General features: G+C 42.7%; 1 protein-coding gene across 10 annotated transcripts in view; it reads left to right on the forward strand.

Moving 5' to 3' along the window:
• Positions 1 to 15,808, forward strand: part of CHRM3 (cholinergic receptor muscarinic 3) — a 1,018,971-nt gene that overhangs the window by 399,389 nt on the left and 603,774 nt on the right. For all 10 annotated transcript variants that reach the window (XM_033937301.1, XM_033937305.1, XM_033937299.1 and 7 more), the window contains one exon: positions 5,602 to 5,706. The gene's annotated coding sequence lies outside the window, so the exon portion shown is untranslated. The remainder of the gene's footprint in view (positions 1 to 5,601; positions 5,707 to 15,808) is intronic.

A 15,808-nucleotide genomic window follows, 5' to 3' on the forward strand; every position in this document is an offset into this window, starting at 1 on the left:
TGGTCCCAGTTACAAGGAACTGGAGAGTTGCCATGGCCTAGAGAGGCAATAGTATTGAACTATAATGAGGGAAAGAATACTGTGTTTTTGAGTTGTTTTTTTGAAACTGCAAGAGCCTGGTGAAGAGAAGGACTGATTTAAACTGAAGCCCAGGTCCTCTATAAAGAGGAGTGGAATTTTTGGGTTTTTTTTTCCTCTTTCCTTGTTTAGGACTGTATAAAGCTGCCTCAGGACCTTATCCTGAACTCTGTGTTATTTACCAGGGAGAAGTGCTTGAGGTTTGTGGTTTGGTGTTTTGTTTTTTTTTTTTGGAATACAAACTGGCTGCTGTGAACTGTTGATTATTGGAGTAAAATCCAGTGAAATAGTTTTTGGGGTTTTTTTCTCTGAGGAACTATTGAAACTGAATAGCAATCAGTGCAGAAAGCCTGTTTGTTTTTGCCTGAACTGTGGATTAAAAGGGAATTGCAATGGTCTAAAGCATTTTTTCCCCCTAAATCAGAGAACTGTATTGGCTTTGTAGGGTCTCCCTCTATGGAAATCACGCCAGTGTCTGTGCTGCCACCTGTCGTCGGTCCCCCACAGTCTTCTTGCGGCCCTGGCAGGTGACAAACTTCACGGAGTGTCCCCTAGTTTTTGTACTTTACCTCTTCCATTTCACATAGCATTTTGCAGACCTCTACCATATCTCCCTTCACCTGTCTCTTCTCAAAGCTGAAGAGCCCAAACTCAGTAGCCTTTTCTTACAAAAATTAAAAATAAAGGAGTCTTTATTGAACATCTTTATGCAATCACATTGAACCCCTTCCCCAGTAAACCACTCAAGTAACTAAAAAGACATTTTTTAAAAGCCCTCTATATTTTACATGTTAGAAAAGAACAACCCATCTTCCTTGCATGAGGGGTTTCATCACATTTTTCTTTTCGGTCACCTTTCTCGGTAACTTTTCTAATTCCGCTATACAGTGCTCCCCTGCAAATTCACGGTTGGCGGTTTGCGGTCCTGGTCATTCGCGGTATTTTCCGACCACGAATGACCGGGCAGGAGAGAACAGCTGGAGCGCCGGCGAGTGAAGGAAATCACTCGCTGTATGCTCCTACCGCCTCTTCCTGTACTGAAGTCGAGCCTTACCAATCAGGAGCTGCGTGTCAAAGCAGCTCCTGATTGGTGAAGCCCAACTTTAGTACAGGAAGAGGCAGTTGGAGCATACAGCGAGTGATTTCCTTCACTTGCTGGCGTTCCGGCTGCCCTCTCCTGCCTCTCCAGCTGCCCTTTCCTGTCTCCCCTGCCTAAAACCGTATTCGCGTTTTTTTGAAATTCGCTGGGGTTCCTGGAACTATTTGGGTTATTCAGCTCTGTGTGCATTACTTTATACTTGACTGTAAGACCCATCTTCAGTTCTGCTTCTGTATGTTTTTGTGGGCAGTTTCTCCAAATGGGTTATTTTTGAACACAACATTACTAGCCAGTAAAGAGAAGCCCCAAACTAGCTAGTCCCTCAAACAGATAAATGGCTTCAAAATATATAGCACACAACAAGTGTTTATATAATGAAATAATGAAGGAAAGGGTTCTCAGAAACTTGCTCAGAAGCTGATAGAAAGAATCTGAGTCTTACCGGTTCTAGATTTCAGTCATTGAACCCTCTCCCCCCTCCTTCCTCCATACACACACACACAAATTAAGGCACATTCTATGTAGATTAATACCTTAAATTCAACATTCATGTGTTATATCCCATGTGTTTTTTAAATTCTTTTATCTATATATAATCTTACGAACAATATAACAACACCCTCAAACATGTTACTGCAACAGTTAAAACTCAAAACAACACGCTGGATATAGCACTATAAAGCTATGCCCACAATTTGAAGCTGCAAGAAAGGTACAAATGAACTTAGCTTGAACAAAAACAGCCATGAACTCAGGGTATGTGGAATATAATATAAATCTGAAATTTACTGCTAGTTCTCTCCATAGGACTTGCATTGTGCCAAAGAGAGCTTCCTTCAGGAGTTTATACAGTAAGATGTAACATGATTTTGTGCTGTGTCAAGCCTAGCATTGTCATGTTGCACCAAATTTCCTTTATGTGCCTCTGAACTCTTATATTAATTGTTCTTTCAAAATTTTGAGAGTTGCAATGTAATGCTTCAAGTGATCTTCCAATTGTCCTTTACAAATTTGTCAGCTTTTCTCGTGTGAGACTCTTCTGTTGCTGTCACAAGTTATTCACTCTATTTTCCAAGTTTCCAAGTTTCCAAGTTTAATATATATTTGATTGATCGCTTTATCAATTTCAAAGCGATTAACACATGTTTAAAATTACAATATTTAAAACGTACAAAAAAACAAACAAACACGACAAAACAATTTAATTGCAGGACTAATTGGAAACATTTTCTATTTTTTACCACACAAATCAGTCTTTCCTGGTCCACAATCTTTTTTTTTTTTTTTTGGGGGGGGGCCCAGTGATGGGGAGTACTCACATCGACATAGTCATCACTATAAACAACCTGCATGCAGCGGTGAATTTCAGTTGGAGGGACTCCTTCAGCAGTCATAACATTAGCATTCACAGTTTGTCACCTTCAGATAACACACTAACACTATTGCTACTAATAAACCAAAGACACCGATTAAATGGAATAAATGTTTGGCTGCAGCTTTATTTATAACCCCAGCTTTAAACATTTCAACAATTAATTCTTATATCCATAACATTCCATAACTGTCAATGCGGCTGGTCAAATACCCCCTCTTTTCCCCGCCCCTCCCCCCATGAGCCATTCAGTGACGAAACCTAGCTCATCTCCTCAGGCAAATCCTTGCCACTTCACCCCATCGCATGACCCATGGTATCGTCAGGTCACACTCACCCCAACTCATGGCGGTGACGCCCATGAGTAATCCATTTAATTCTCCCATCACATGTCCTTTACTTCAATTCCAGTCACATTCAAAATTATCCTCAATGTTTTTTGCACACTTCCCTCCCCTACTGCAACCACTCCCCTTTCCCCCCACCACTCCACCCTATCCCCTTGCAACCTCATAAACCCCACCCATCCCATATCACAAAAACAAGGAGGGAGGGAAACACTCATTCAATCCCTCCTCCCTCACATCCACCCTCTCCCACAACCACCCCACAAGTAAATTATGCCGTCAAAAACTTCTATACTCAACATTCCATCTCCTGCCCCTTCTAACCAATCCCTATCCTTCCTTCCCATAACTTTCTTTTTTGAAGTCTTTTCACCCAATTCCCACCCTTCCTTCATCCTCCAATATTCCCTATCACTTCACCCTCCCCTCCCACCCCCTAACCTTTTCCTTCAGTTCCTGGGCTCAGCTAATGTTATGACCCTAGCTGTCTAAATTGGCAGGGTCCTCAAAATTCTAGCACAGACCGTTGCATGAATTGCACTGAGTGCTCACTGCATACTCTAATTTCACAAGCACTATCAAAACAGCCTCTAGTCTACACAGACACTTCTTGCCAACTGAGGTGAAGGGAGAGATTTGAAATAACAAGTAAGCATGATAGTGTATCAGTGCTGCCATCTGTTGATGAATTACGGAGGTGGAAACATTAGTTTTCATTTATTCCTCACATTCAGTGGTGTTAGTGGAATGGTTATCACATCTGAATATATGATTCTCAAGTGTATAACTGTAGTGCTGACTGTCATTGAATAATCAGAGGCTGAACAGATATCTAAAGCAATGAATGCATTTGCACTGTGCTGACTGATGTTTTGAGAACAAGTTGCCATCAGAAGAAGCTGACAGCTTTTTGGCATAGAAATCAACTAAACCATTTTTGGAGATAAATCACACTCTCCAATGCTCAAATTAAAGCTTGGGCAAAATAAATCACACATTAATAAATTTGAGATTCGCAAAACGTAATCTCCATATCACAAATTGCAATTCACATTCCCTAATGTTGGATTAAAACTTAATGACAGTCAAAATATGTGCTATTTTTAACTCTACCAGGCTTAGCCTTTCAGAAAATCTACTTTAAATCAATCCTAATGGTGTGCTGTTCCTTAAATTGTCAATAAAACTCACAAACTGTGACCAAATCAGGACTGGAATTATGTGTATTTTGGCCTCAAAACTGGGAACATTTAAGAGGCTCCTCTCAATTAAGTAGGAAATAAATTTTAGGTTTAATAGTATTCTATATTTGTGAAAAATAACATAACATTTTTGCTAATTTTTAATGAAATGAACATTGTAATAATAAGGTTTCTTGTAATATGAGACCCTAAGCCAGTGTATCACAAACTGTGTGCTGCAGCAATATTCTGGGTGTGCCATGAGAGGCACGTCCTGTAGACAGTCAGCCGGTACCAATACCTCTCTTCCTTTCCTCATCCCCCACTGGCATAATAATTTCAGGGTTAGCAAGCTCAGGGCCCCATCTGCAGGGCCTCTACGCATGCGCAGACATCAATGTGATGACACCACATATGCGTGTGACATCATCACATCAACATCTGCATATGCCCGGAGGCCCTGCAGTCTCGGCCCTGAGTTTAGTGTGCTGGGGCTTGGAAAAGTTTGTGAGACACTGCTCTAAGCACTAGCTTGTCTCGTATATGTCAATTCCTGGATCAAATAATTAGAATTAGGACATTATTTTAGAAGTCTTTGGGCCTCTTTCATCAACTGAATAGAGTGTGCCAATGTGGTAAATGCACCGAGGCCCAAAGGGATTGAATGGTCTTTGGTGTGTTTTCTGTGTGGCACTTGCTACCATGGCTTGATAAAAGAGGCCCTTTATGTGGCTTCTACATGTGCAAATGGTAGCATTTACAAGTGTGGATTTAGTAAACATGTAAATAACACTCTTTGGGTGCTACCATTTTCCACATGTGAACATCTGGAATGTACTGTGGAACCGGCACCCTTTATAGATTAGCGCAGGGGTAAGGAGCTCCGGTCCTTGAGAGCCATATTCCAGTTGGGTTTTCAGGATTTCCCCAATGAATATGCATGAGATCTATTTGCATGCACTGCTTTCAATGCATATTCATTGAGGAAATCCTGAAAACCCGACTGGAATACGGCTCTCAAGGACCGGAGTTCCCCCTACCCCTGGACTAGCGCATAGTGCCAGGACCTGCACTCAAATTTGGGCGCAAGGATTTACACTAACTTAACCCAAGTGTAGATTCCAGTGTGTAAGTTAAGCGCATGTCTGTGGTATAAAGAAATACTGCTCACATCTTGGTGAACGCTCCGACCCACCCATGCCCCTTCCATAGCCAAGCCCCATTTTTATACACTATAAGATTTGCACTATAAGATTCTATACACTATAAGATTTTTATACACTATAAGATTTGCACCCAGCAAAATATGCGTGCAAATTCAAATTGTTGTCAATTAATGTCAAAAATATGATTGTTAGCATTCAATTATTGGCGCTATTTGGCTTATTAGCCAATTTTAGATACACATATCTCAGAATAGTGTGCATAAATGTGTGCCCTTTATGGGGTAAATTCTGTATATGGTGCAAAAAAAAAAATAATTGGTGAGCACTTCTATATATTGTTTTTATTTATTTTGTTTAGGAGTTGGTGGTAATGGCCTGTATCATAGGTATGACTGGTACCATGAGCTACTGGTTAAATGCACTTCAGTCGACTGCAGTGTGATATGAGTTGTCACTGTGATTGGTAAGTTCCAAATATTAATATCGGCAGTATTAGTAATAATATTTTGCATAGAAATAAACCTTAGGAACTACAAAACCCAGCCGGTTTTGTGCATAAATGGCTGATTTATTTGAATAAATGAACAAATGAAGGCATGTTTAAAAATACACATAGAACAAGCTGTCAAATATGTGCATAGAAGAACATAAGTAATGCCTCTGCTGGGTCAGACCAGAGGTCCATCATGCCCAGCAGTCCGCTCACACGGCAGCCTATCAGGTCCAGGACCTGTATAGTAATCCTCTATCTATACCCTTCTATCTCCTTTTCCTTCAGGAAATCATCCAGTCCCTTCGTGAACCCCAATACCGTACTCTGTCCTATCACACCCTCTGGAAGCGCATTCCAGATGTCCACCACCCTTTGGGTGAAGAAGAATTTCGTAGCATTGGTTCTGAATCTGTCCCCTCTTAATTTTTCCGAATGCCCTCTCGTTCTTGTAGTTTTCGAAAGTTTGAAGAATCTGTCCCTCTCCACTTTCTTTATGCCTTTCATGATCTTGTAAGTCTCTATCATGTTCCTTCTAAGTCTCCACTTCTCCAGGGAAAAGAGCCTCAGTTTCTCCAATTTTTCAGCGTATGAAAGTTTTCCATACCTTTTATCAAACGTGTCGCTCTCTTCTGAACCCTCTTGAGTATCGCCATATCCTTCTTTAGGTACGGCAACCAATATTGGATGCAGTACTCCAGATGCGGGCGCACCATCGCCCGATACAACGGCAGGATAACTGCTTTTGTTCTGGTTGTAATGCCCTTCTTGATTATACCTATTCGCTTTCTTAGTGGCCGCTGCGCACTGTGCCTACGGCTTCATTGTCTTGTCCACTATTATCCCCAAGTCCCTTTCTTGGGTACTCTCACTCAATAACAGCCCTCCCATTGTGTAGCTGTACCTCAGGTTTCTGTTTCCTACGTGCAAGACTTTACATTTCTCTACATTGAACTTCATCTGCCATCTCGTTGCCCACTCCCCTAGTCTGTTCAGGTCCCATTGTAAATCTTTGCAGTCCTCTTTAGTCCTAGCCCCACTAAATAGTTTGGTGTCATCTGCAAATTTTATTACTTCGCACTTCGTCCCTGTTTCTAGATCATTTATAAATAACATTGAATAGCAGCGGTCCGAGCACCGACCCCTGCGGAACACCACTCGTGACCCTCCTCCAGTCCGAGTAGTGGCCCTTCACTCCTACCCTCTGCTTCCTACCCGCCAACCAATTTCTGGTTCATCTGTGTACATCTCCTTCCACCCCATGGTTCTTCAGTTTCTGAAGTAGGCATTCATGGGGTACCTTGTCAAAGGCTTTTTGGAAGTCTAGAGCAAGGACAGAGCTGTGATTTATGCACATAGGGCCTGATTTTCTTTTGGACGCTGACATCGGCAGCCACCTAAGAAGCCGCCGCTGATCGCATGTCAATCACGTGTTGGCATCCAAAAGAGAATCATGTCTACAGTTCTGGTGAGACCCCTGAAATGTAGGCTAGCATTATGCAGGCCTACATTTAAGGCATTTGTCTCACATCTACATCGATGCACAGCGATGCTTAAGCCTGCCCAAGGCCACTTCCGGGCAAAGCCACTCCCATTCCCCACCTTGGGCTTGCTTAAGCATTGCTATGCGTCTATGTAGATGCACTTCACATATGTAGCTGCGCTCCAGAGGCCTACAATGTGGACGTCCTACATTAGAGAGATTTTTTTTTTTTTTTATGTGTGTTCCGATTGGCTGCCAGACAACGGTAGGACACCTACAGCCTCCTGCCATCAGGATGTGTGTTTTCAAGTATATATGTATATGTATATATTCACCTATAAAATCAGTGCCAACTAGTGCGATACTTAAGCACAATTGTATATAAGGCAGCCATTATAAAATCACGCTTTATGCCACTTAAGCATACTAAGCGTTTTAATATTTAGGCACACCCTAAATCAGGGGTGTCCAACCTGCGATCCCGTGAAGTATTTTGTGCGGCCCCGGTGGAGGGCAATGCAGTGTCTTGCTGGCTCCCTCCTCTGTCTTGCTGCAGTATTTGCACGTTTGTGCGGCCCCAGAAACATTTTTTTTGGCCAATGCGGCCCAGGGAAGCCAAAAGGTTGGACACCCTGTTACCCCCTTTCTCCTTCCCCCCTTTTAAAGAAACTAAACGCAAAAAGATGTATGCCAACTTACTTGCCACACATGCAGCTAAATTGGACCCCTCCATCACCAACCTACTGACAGCATCAACTGACCTCAAGGCTTTCCGCAAAGAAATCAAGACCCTACTATTCAAGAAATTCAACCAAACGTCCTAATCCCTTCCTTTCCCCCTTTCTTCCCCTCTTGAACCCACTCATCAAAATTGCTTTAGACCTTACGCCTTAATGTAATTTGTATTTCTCTTCCTGGAAATGTCCAGTTATCGTTCTGATGTAATCCGCTTAGAACTGAAAGGTACAGGCGGAATATAAGCCAGTAATGTAATGTAATGTAATGTAAATGCTTGCAGAAAAGTTAGGCGCCCAACAGATCCTAACTCAAAAAAGGTGTCTAACTTAAAAAATATGCCCTTGATCCACGCCCATTTTTAACTATGCACTTTTCACTAGGTGCATGACTGTTATAGAATTACACCTACCAAGTTAGGTGCCTAAGTATTCATTAACTCCAATCAGTGCCAATTAAAAGGTGATGAGTGCCAATTATTAGTGCTGATTTAACCTGTTAATTAAGTTAGACGCCTACAACAGCTAGATGATGTAGGCACCTAACTTTAGGTGCACTTTATAGAATATGGGGGATAGTTTTCAAATGTGCATGATTATGTGTAATTCAGGTGTGTATAATTTTACACCTGCTCCCGAGCTGACATACAAGCATAGAAGGCAATTCTGTTTAGGCATCTCTGTTTAGGCACTCAAATAACGCAGGACATGAGTCTGTTCTATAAGGACACTTATACATGTGGACAGTGGTATTCTATAAATTGAAGCACTATAATGACACTTAAATGTAGGTGCTGTGTTATTGAATGAAGAGGATAACACCCATGCTTTCAATGCAGATGTGATTTCTGCAGGACATTTGCTAGTATTTTACAAAGGTGAATATGTGTCTGTGTCAGCAACATACTGCATATACTCGAATATAAACCGGGATTTTTGGCCCAAAAAGGGGGTCCCGGTTTATATTTGAGCCAACAATACACCTCCCTCTCAGAATTATTGTAGGCCACCTCCGCCAGGCTCTGCCCCCTGCCCCCCTCCATGCCCTAGCCTTATACCTCATCTTGCCGATCCCCGGTGGAGATGCAGCAGGCAGGAGCGAACTTTCCAAGTTCTACCCTGCTGCTAACCGGCTGTCGCAAGTTCCTTCAGCGGCTAAGTAGCACGAGCAGGAGCGCAATTTGGCGCTGCTGCTCGGTACTGGGAGGCATCGTTATTGACTCCTGCGAATTCTCCTGAGAATTTGTGGGATCCAGTAAGGATGCCTCTCAGTACTGCCAAATTGCACTCCTGCTCGTGCTGCTCAGCGGCTGAAGGAACTCATGGCAGCGGGTTAGCAGCAGGGCAGAGACTTGGAAAGTTCACTCCTGCCCGCTGCACCTACACTGGGCATTAGCAAGATGAGGTATGAAGCTAGGGCAGATAGGGGGGCAGGGGGCAGAGCCTTGGAGGGAGGGAGGGTGCAGAGTCTGACGGGGGAAGGAAGGAAGGATGCTTGGTGCAGAGCCTGACAGGGGAGGGGGGGAGGGAGGGAAGGAAGGAAGGGGGCTGGTGCAATGCCTGACGTGAGAGAGGGAAGGGAGCTGGGTGAAGTGCCTGAAGGGGGGGGGAAGGAGGTTGGATGCAGAGCTTGGCAGGGAGGGGGCTGGGTGCAGAGCCTGATAGGGCAGGGTACTTGAATATTAAGCCGTCTGACTTATATTCGGGTCAACCATTTTTCCTCCCTTTTTGGGGAAAAGGGGAGTCTCAACTTATATTTGAGTATATACAGTAATTGATAATTTGCAGGTATGAGTGTTTCTAGTGCAGCTACTGCTTTTGGGTTAGCCAGCGTATTTACCCAGGTTTGCTCTTTCTCACTCTCTCTCACACTCACTCTCTCAAACTCACTCTCTCACACACACACTTTATCTCTCTTTTACTTCTTAAAGAGATATCCACATTTTCTAATTTTCAGTGATTTGACGTGAGAAGTAGTATGGGCTTGCTTGCTGCTTCTTCTTCTCCCTGATAATGACAGTCAGTGCCTTATCGCCCACCTCAAAACTGTTTTGCAGCTTTCCCCACTCTAATGTTTAGCAAGATAAAGTTGTTTTTAAAATGTTAGGCTTACTGTAATAGACTTTTACATATAGCTTTGATATATCGTAACAGTTACATTCTTATCTATAACATGCACACATCTGTTCTTAATCTAAATGTGCTTTTCCTCACATCCATCTATCTGCTCACACATTGTCCGATTCCTGGGCTCGGTCCTGAATGTACCTATCTAGTTAGCCTTCAAGCTCAAATACAGAAACTGAGCAAGCAGAACAACCCATGTTATTCTGGTACACAGAATAACATAGGCTGATATACAGAAATTGTAGAAAGAAAAGCTTGGAGGTCAGAGTGCAGGGACAGCATGAACTGAATTACAGAAGCTTGGGAAAGCTCAAGTAAATGCTACTTAAGAAGGCTCTGTGCAGGAATAGCATAGATAAGGTGACCATACGTCCCATTTTGAACGGGACAGTCCCTTTTTCAGATCCCCTGTCCCATTGTCCCCACTCATAGTGACATGGCAGAGGGACTCACTGGCAGGAGAAAGCCGCAAAGAAACCTGTTTAGCGTGCTGCAGCTGCAAATGCTGCTGGAGGGAGGTTTGTTGCTCAGTCATTTTGCTGGGAGGGTCAGCTGGGTTCGCATGGGAAGGAGAGATAAGAGGGTCAGCGGGGATTCAGCTCGGGGGGGAAGAAGCGGTCTGCCTTGGGTGCTCCAAGGCCTGACGCCATTACCTTCTTTGGGCAGCAGCAGCGTTTACAATTCACTGCTGTTGCCGGCTTCAAGCCTTCCTCTCTGCTGGGTTGCTGGGTCCTGCCTACTTCCTGTTTTCATGAAGACAGGACCCAACAGAGAGGAAGGCCTGAAGCCGGCAACAGCAGTGAATTGTGAATGCTGCTGCTGCCTGATGAAGTTCAGGACACCGGGCCTTGGGTGACAGAAGGAGGAAAGGGAGCAGAGGGGGAGAGAATAGGGGAGAGTGTTGCTTCACCCAACTGGAGGGAGAAGGAAGATGAGGGAGGGAATGAAAGGAGATGCCAGGGCTTGGAGGGAAGAAGAGATGCCAGGGCATGGAGGGAAGGAGGAAGGTATGCCAGACCAAGGTAAAAGAAAGAAGGAGATGTCAGAGCATGGAGGGAGAGGGAGAGATGGAAGAAAAGGAAAGGAGAGAGATGCCAGGGAATCAGGGAAGGGATGATGCCAGACCGTGGGGTGGGAAGGAAAGAAAGGAGAAGAGAGAGATGCCAGAGCATAGGGAAGGGGGTGGTGACAGAGAGAGAAAAATGTAGAGGTGGCAGAGCTGAAATCAATTGTGTACAAAGGAGAGAAGGGCCACAGGATATATAGTTTATGGAAGGAGCATAGAAAGAGGGAAGATGCCATATGGAAGAAAGAGAGAGAGGGCGGACGCTAGATGGAAAGGGCAGAGAGGGCAGTGAATAGAAGGGGCAAGACAGAGGGTGAACAGTAGATGGAAAGGGTAGAGAGAGGGAGACACTGAATGGAAGTGTGGGGGAGAGGAGGGACAGCCGCTGAATGGAAGTGTGAGGGAAAGAGGGAGCATATGCTGGAAGGAAGTGGGGAGGAGAAAGAAAAAACAGCACATGCTAGATTGAGGGAAGAGGGTAGAGTTAGATACTGGAAGGGGTGAGGAAAAGAGGTGGCAAGCTTTAGGTAGACACAGTGAAAGAGGAAAATTAAGGACTGAATAGTAAAAAATAATTTAGACAGAGGCAGAAAATAAATTGAGAAGGAAGACCAGGGAAGAACAGGAGCGGAGAGAGAGATGCCAGAGCAGGGGAGAAGGGGAGGAGACAGATACCAGACCTGAAAGGAGGAAAAGAGGAAGGAGACAGATACTAGATCTGAGGGGAAAAAAAGGAGGAGAGAGATATGATAAAATCTGCTGAGAGGGAGGAAGAAAAGAAGGAAGGAGAGAAAGAGGCAGAGAAAGGAGGGCTGTAAGCATATTAGAAAGACTACAGAGAAAAAGGCTTGGACGAGAGGGGAAAGACAGGAGGCAGATGCAGGACTATGGGAGGTTCAGACAGAGGGGAAGAGAGAGGGAGACCTTGAACAAAGGTAGAAAGGAGAACCTTCACTGGATCTGGGGAGGGTAACATAGGGAAAAGAGAGAGAGACCTGGACCCAAAGGGGATGAGGCTGGATTGTGAAAGAAATGTTGGATGCAAAAGAAAGAAAGAAAGAAAGAAAGAAAGATTGGATGCACAGTCAGAAGGAAGTACAACCAGAGACTCATGAAATCACCAAAGGTAGGAAAAATGATTTTATTATAAATTTAGTGATCAAAATGTGTCTGTTTTGAGAATTTATATCTGCTATCTATATTTTGCACTATATTTGTCTATTTTTCTAGTTACTGAGGTGACATTGCATATTTTAAAGTAATCTGCCTTGACATCTTTGAAAAAACTTGAAACTCATAAATGATGATTAAAATTTTCTCTGCGTATAGTGTGCTGTATGGGATTTTTTATATTTTATGTTTACATTATGAATTAAGACATTGTGTGTACATGAAAATGAATGGATAAAATTGGGGGTGGGCCTAGGGGTGGGGCTAGGGCGGGATTGGGGGCGGGACTGAATATTAATAGATGTCCCGTTTTGATGAAAAAAATAAATGGTCACATTAAGCACAGACCAAGACTAAGCTGCCATAGTGACCTTGGCTGATTATGGGGGGGGGAGTCATCAAAGCGTGCTAACCATAATGGACGTTAGCGCATGCTAATGTGATTGCATGCGCTAATGCACTGAATTTCCCCCTTAGTGTTGAATATCAGCAGTTAACTGGCCAATTGCCAACTAGACCTCCTGGAATGGCTCCAGAATAGCATGTCTTGTTTTAAACACTAACAGGCTATTTTGGTGGAACTAACCAGTTAAGTGCAACACTGGTTAGCCCCGAACAGGCAATTTAACCAGTCAGGAGTCATTTCTGGCCAAATGGATTGCTTTGAATATTGAAAAAAAATAGGTGAATAAACTCAGAAAAAGACTTTCTTTTTTTTTTTTTTTTTTTTGTGATACCTGCTTTAGATATATGCAGTTTGTTTGTTGACATTGTTTTCTGTCTCTGAATTCGCTGTGTACTACTTTTATTGTACTGCATTTTTTATAACTTCAATAAAAATATTGAACTTAAAAAAAAGAAAAAGACTCTTTCTATTAAGATTATTTCAAAATCCTATAAATAAATAATAATAAATACAAGTTAGGTTTGATTTAAATTTACTAATACTAATGAATTTTTAATTTAAAATTATTTTTAATAAAGGGACCCTTTCTCTAAAGAGTGTTAAGCTCTAACATGTGCTTGACACACAGGAAAATGTTTACCAGAAAATGTGTTATTTAATTTAATTATTTGACACACTTCTATGCTGCCTTAACCAAAGCGGTTACAATTAAACATACATAGTAAAAACACATACAAAACATAAATGCATAATAAAAATCAATAACACCAATCATACAGTACAGTCATCAAATCATTGTGCTACTCAGTGGCGTACCTAGGGTATGTGGCACCCGGGGCCCATCATTTTTTGACACCCCCCCATGTAAAAAAATATTTTTTGTAATGACCATGAAAAGGAATAAATGGTCAGAATAGAAACAGGCAGTGAAATTTTTTTTTTATTGAACCTCATATATTACATTACATTACAAGCAGCGCTGTTACAAACATATTCTGAAGGTCAATGCTAAGGTTAACAAAGTTTCCTTCCTTGGACCAGAAGGAGATACTGACAAACCACTGGAAGAGATCCCAAAATAACTACCCAGGAACAACAACCAAAGACCCACTCAGTGTGTGAACCAGTTGAGTGGAGTGGACTAATTAGGGGGTGGAAATGGGCCCAAAGTTTGCTCAGCAGAATTTCCCAGACCACCTCTTCCTCTCAACACATTGACACGCTGCCACCACCACCACCATTAGGAACATCTCACCGGGTAGGCCAGCAATGCTTATAAACTTTATAAAGCACATTATTATATTTTCTTATAAAGCACATATTTTAACTGAACTCTCTGACATCCTCAGCCTTGCCATTCACAAAAATAGAAGGAAGAAAAGTTCCCATTTCCTGCTGTCTCATGTCCCCGGCCTATACAATATTTTTCTTCTGCAGACCCTTCAAAAGTCTGACCAAATCCTCGTTTCACTTACATTATAAAGTACTGAGGATGCCATCTCTCCCCAATCCCAGGTTCTAAAATCTAAGACAGTAACCATTATTCCAAGCATAACATAACATAAATTATGTCTGAATTGTCATGACATCAGAAGTACATATGGAGTAGTTGCAGGTGATGCTTGGGACAGTTCTGATTGTGTTAAGAGATCAATCTACCTGCTTTAAATATCAGCAGCAGTAGAAAAACAACTGCTTTTACATACAAGCAGCAGCGAGACCTACCGCAACCACCAAGAGCCCACAGACCCGATCCTGCCAGGAGTGTGAACTCCTCCCCCTGCAGTCCATTGGAGAGATCAATCTGCCTGCTTTTAAATATCAGCAGCAGTGGAGATCAACTGCTTTTACACCTAAGCAGCAACGAGACCAGCCACAACCACCGAGAGCACACAGACCCGATACTACCAAGAGTGTTAACTCTTCCCCCCCTGCAATCCGCTAAGAAGATCGACTGTCGGCTCCGGGCGGCTTTCCCGCAGAGGAGAGAATCCTGCATTCACCGTGGGCCTCATCTGGGGCAGCCTCCTTGGAGCGGCTGGGGCACGGGCAGTGTGTCTGGGAGGGAATGCATGGATGGGAGAACATCTCAGGGGAGGAGACATAGGCATCCTGGGACTGTCGGCCAAGTCTCTTCCCTGAAGAAGCCCTTTCTGGAAACGTCAATCGCTCCTACTAAACTTACTTGCTCCACTTCATCACTTCATCATGCTTCTATTCCTTTCTCTCCTCTCTTCTACCTTCCAAAGTATTTAGATCAATGCTGTCTTGTTAAAATGTTTATTTTATTTTTATTTTTCCTCTAACTCTACTTTTCACTTCTCTATTACCCTCCAGGTACTTTAGTTAGATTGTGAGCCTTCGGGACAGTAAGGGAATTTTTCAAGTACCTTTCTTATTTCTAATCTTAATGTATATTTTCTGTAAACCGCTTAGAACCTAACGGATGTAGCGGTATATAAGAAATAAATTACATTACATTAATTCGGTTTTATGTGTTTTTTGAATAGAAGGGTTTTTATTTCTTTTTTGAAGGTTTTGTAGTCTGTGGTCAAGGTCAATAGATTGTAAAGTTGGGGGTCGAGTGTTGCAGCTCGAATGACTAGGAGGTTGTTGAACAGTTTTTTTCTTTTGACGTTTTTGGTTGGAGGGTGTGTGAATGATACGCGAGTTCTCCTATGTCTGGTTGAGGTGGATTGAATTATTTAGCTGAATAAATTAGTTACCCCCCCATTCCACACACATTAATTCTCTTCCATTTTTGTTCCCATTATAAAAAAAACACTGATAAGTTCCCAGAAAAAAAATACATTAAAATAAGAACTGAAAACAAAGGCCCCTACAGATGAGAACATAACATAAGAATAGCCTAACTGGGTCAGACCAATGGTCCATCATGCCCAGTAACCCATTCTAATGGTAGCCAATCCAGGTCACTAATACCTGGTCAAAATCCAAAGAATAGCAACATTCCATGCTACCGATCAAGGGCAAGCAGACACTTCCCCCTTGTCTTAATAACAGACTATGGACTTTTCCTCCAGGAATTTGTTCAAATCTTTCTTAAAACCAGCTACACTATCTGCTTT

Source organism: Geotrypetes seraphini, chromosome 3, assembly GCF_902459505.1.
Source record: "Geotrypetes seraphini chromosome 3, aGeoSer1.1, whole genome shotgun sequence".
NCBI lineage: Eukaryota > Metazoa > Chordata > Amphibia > Gymnophiona > Dermophiidae > Geotrypetes > Geotrypetes seraphini.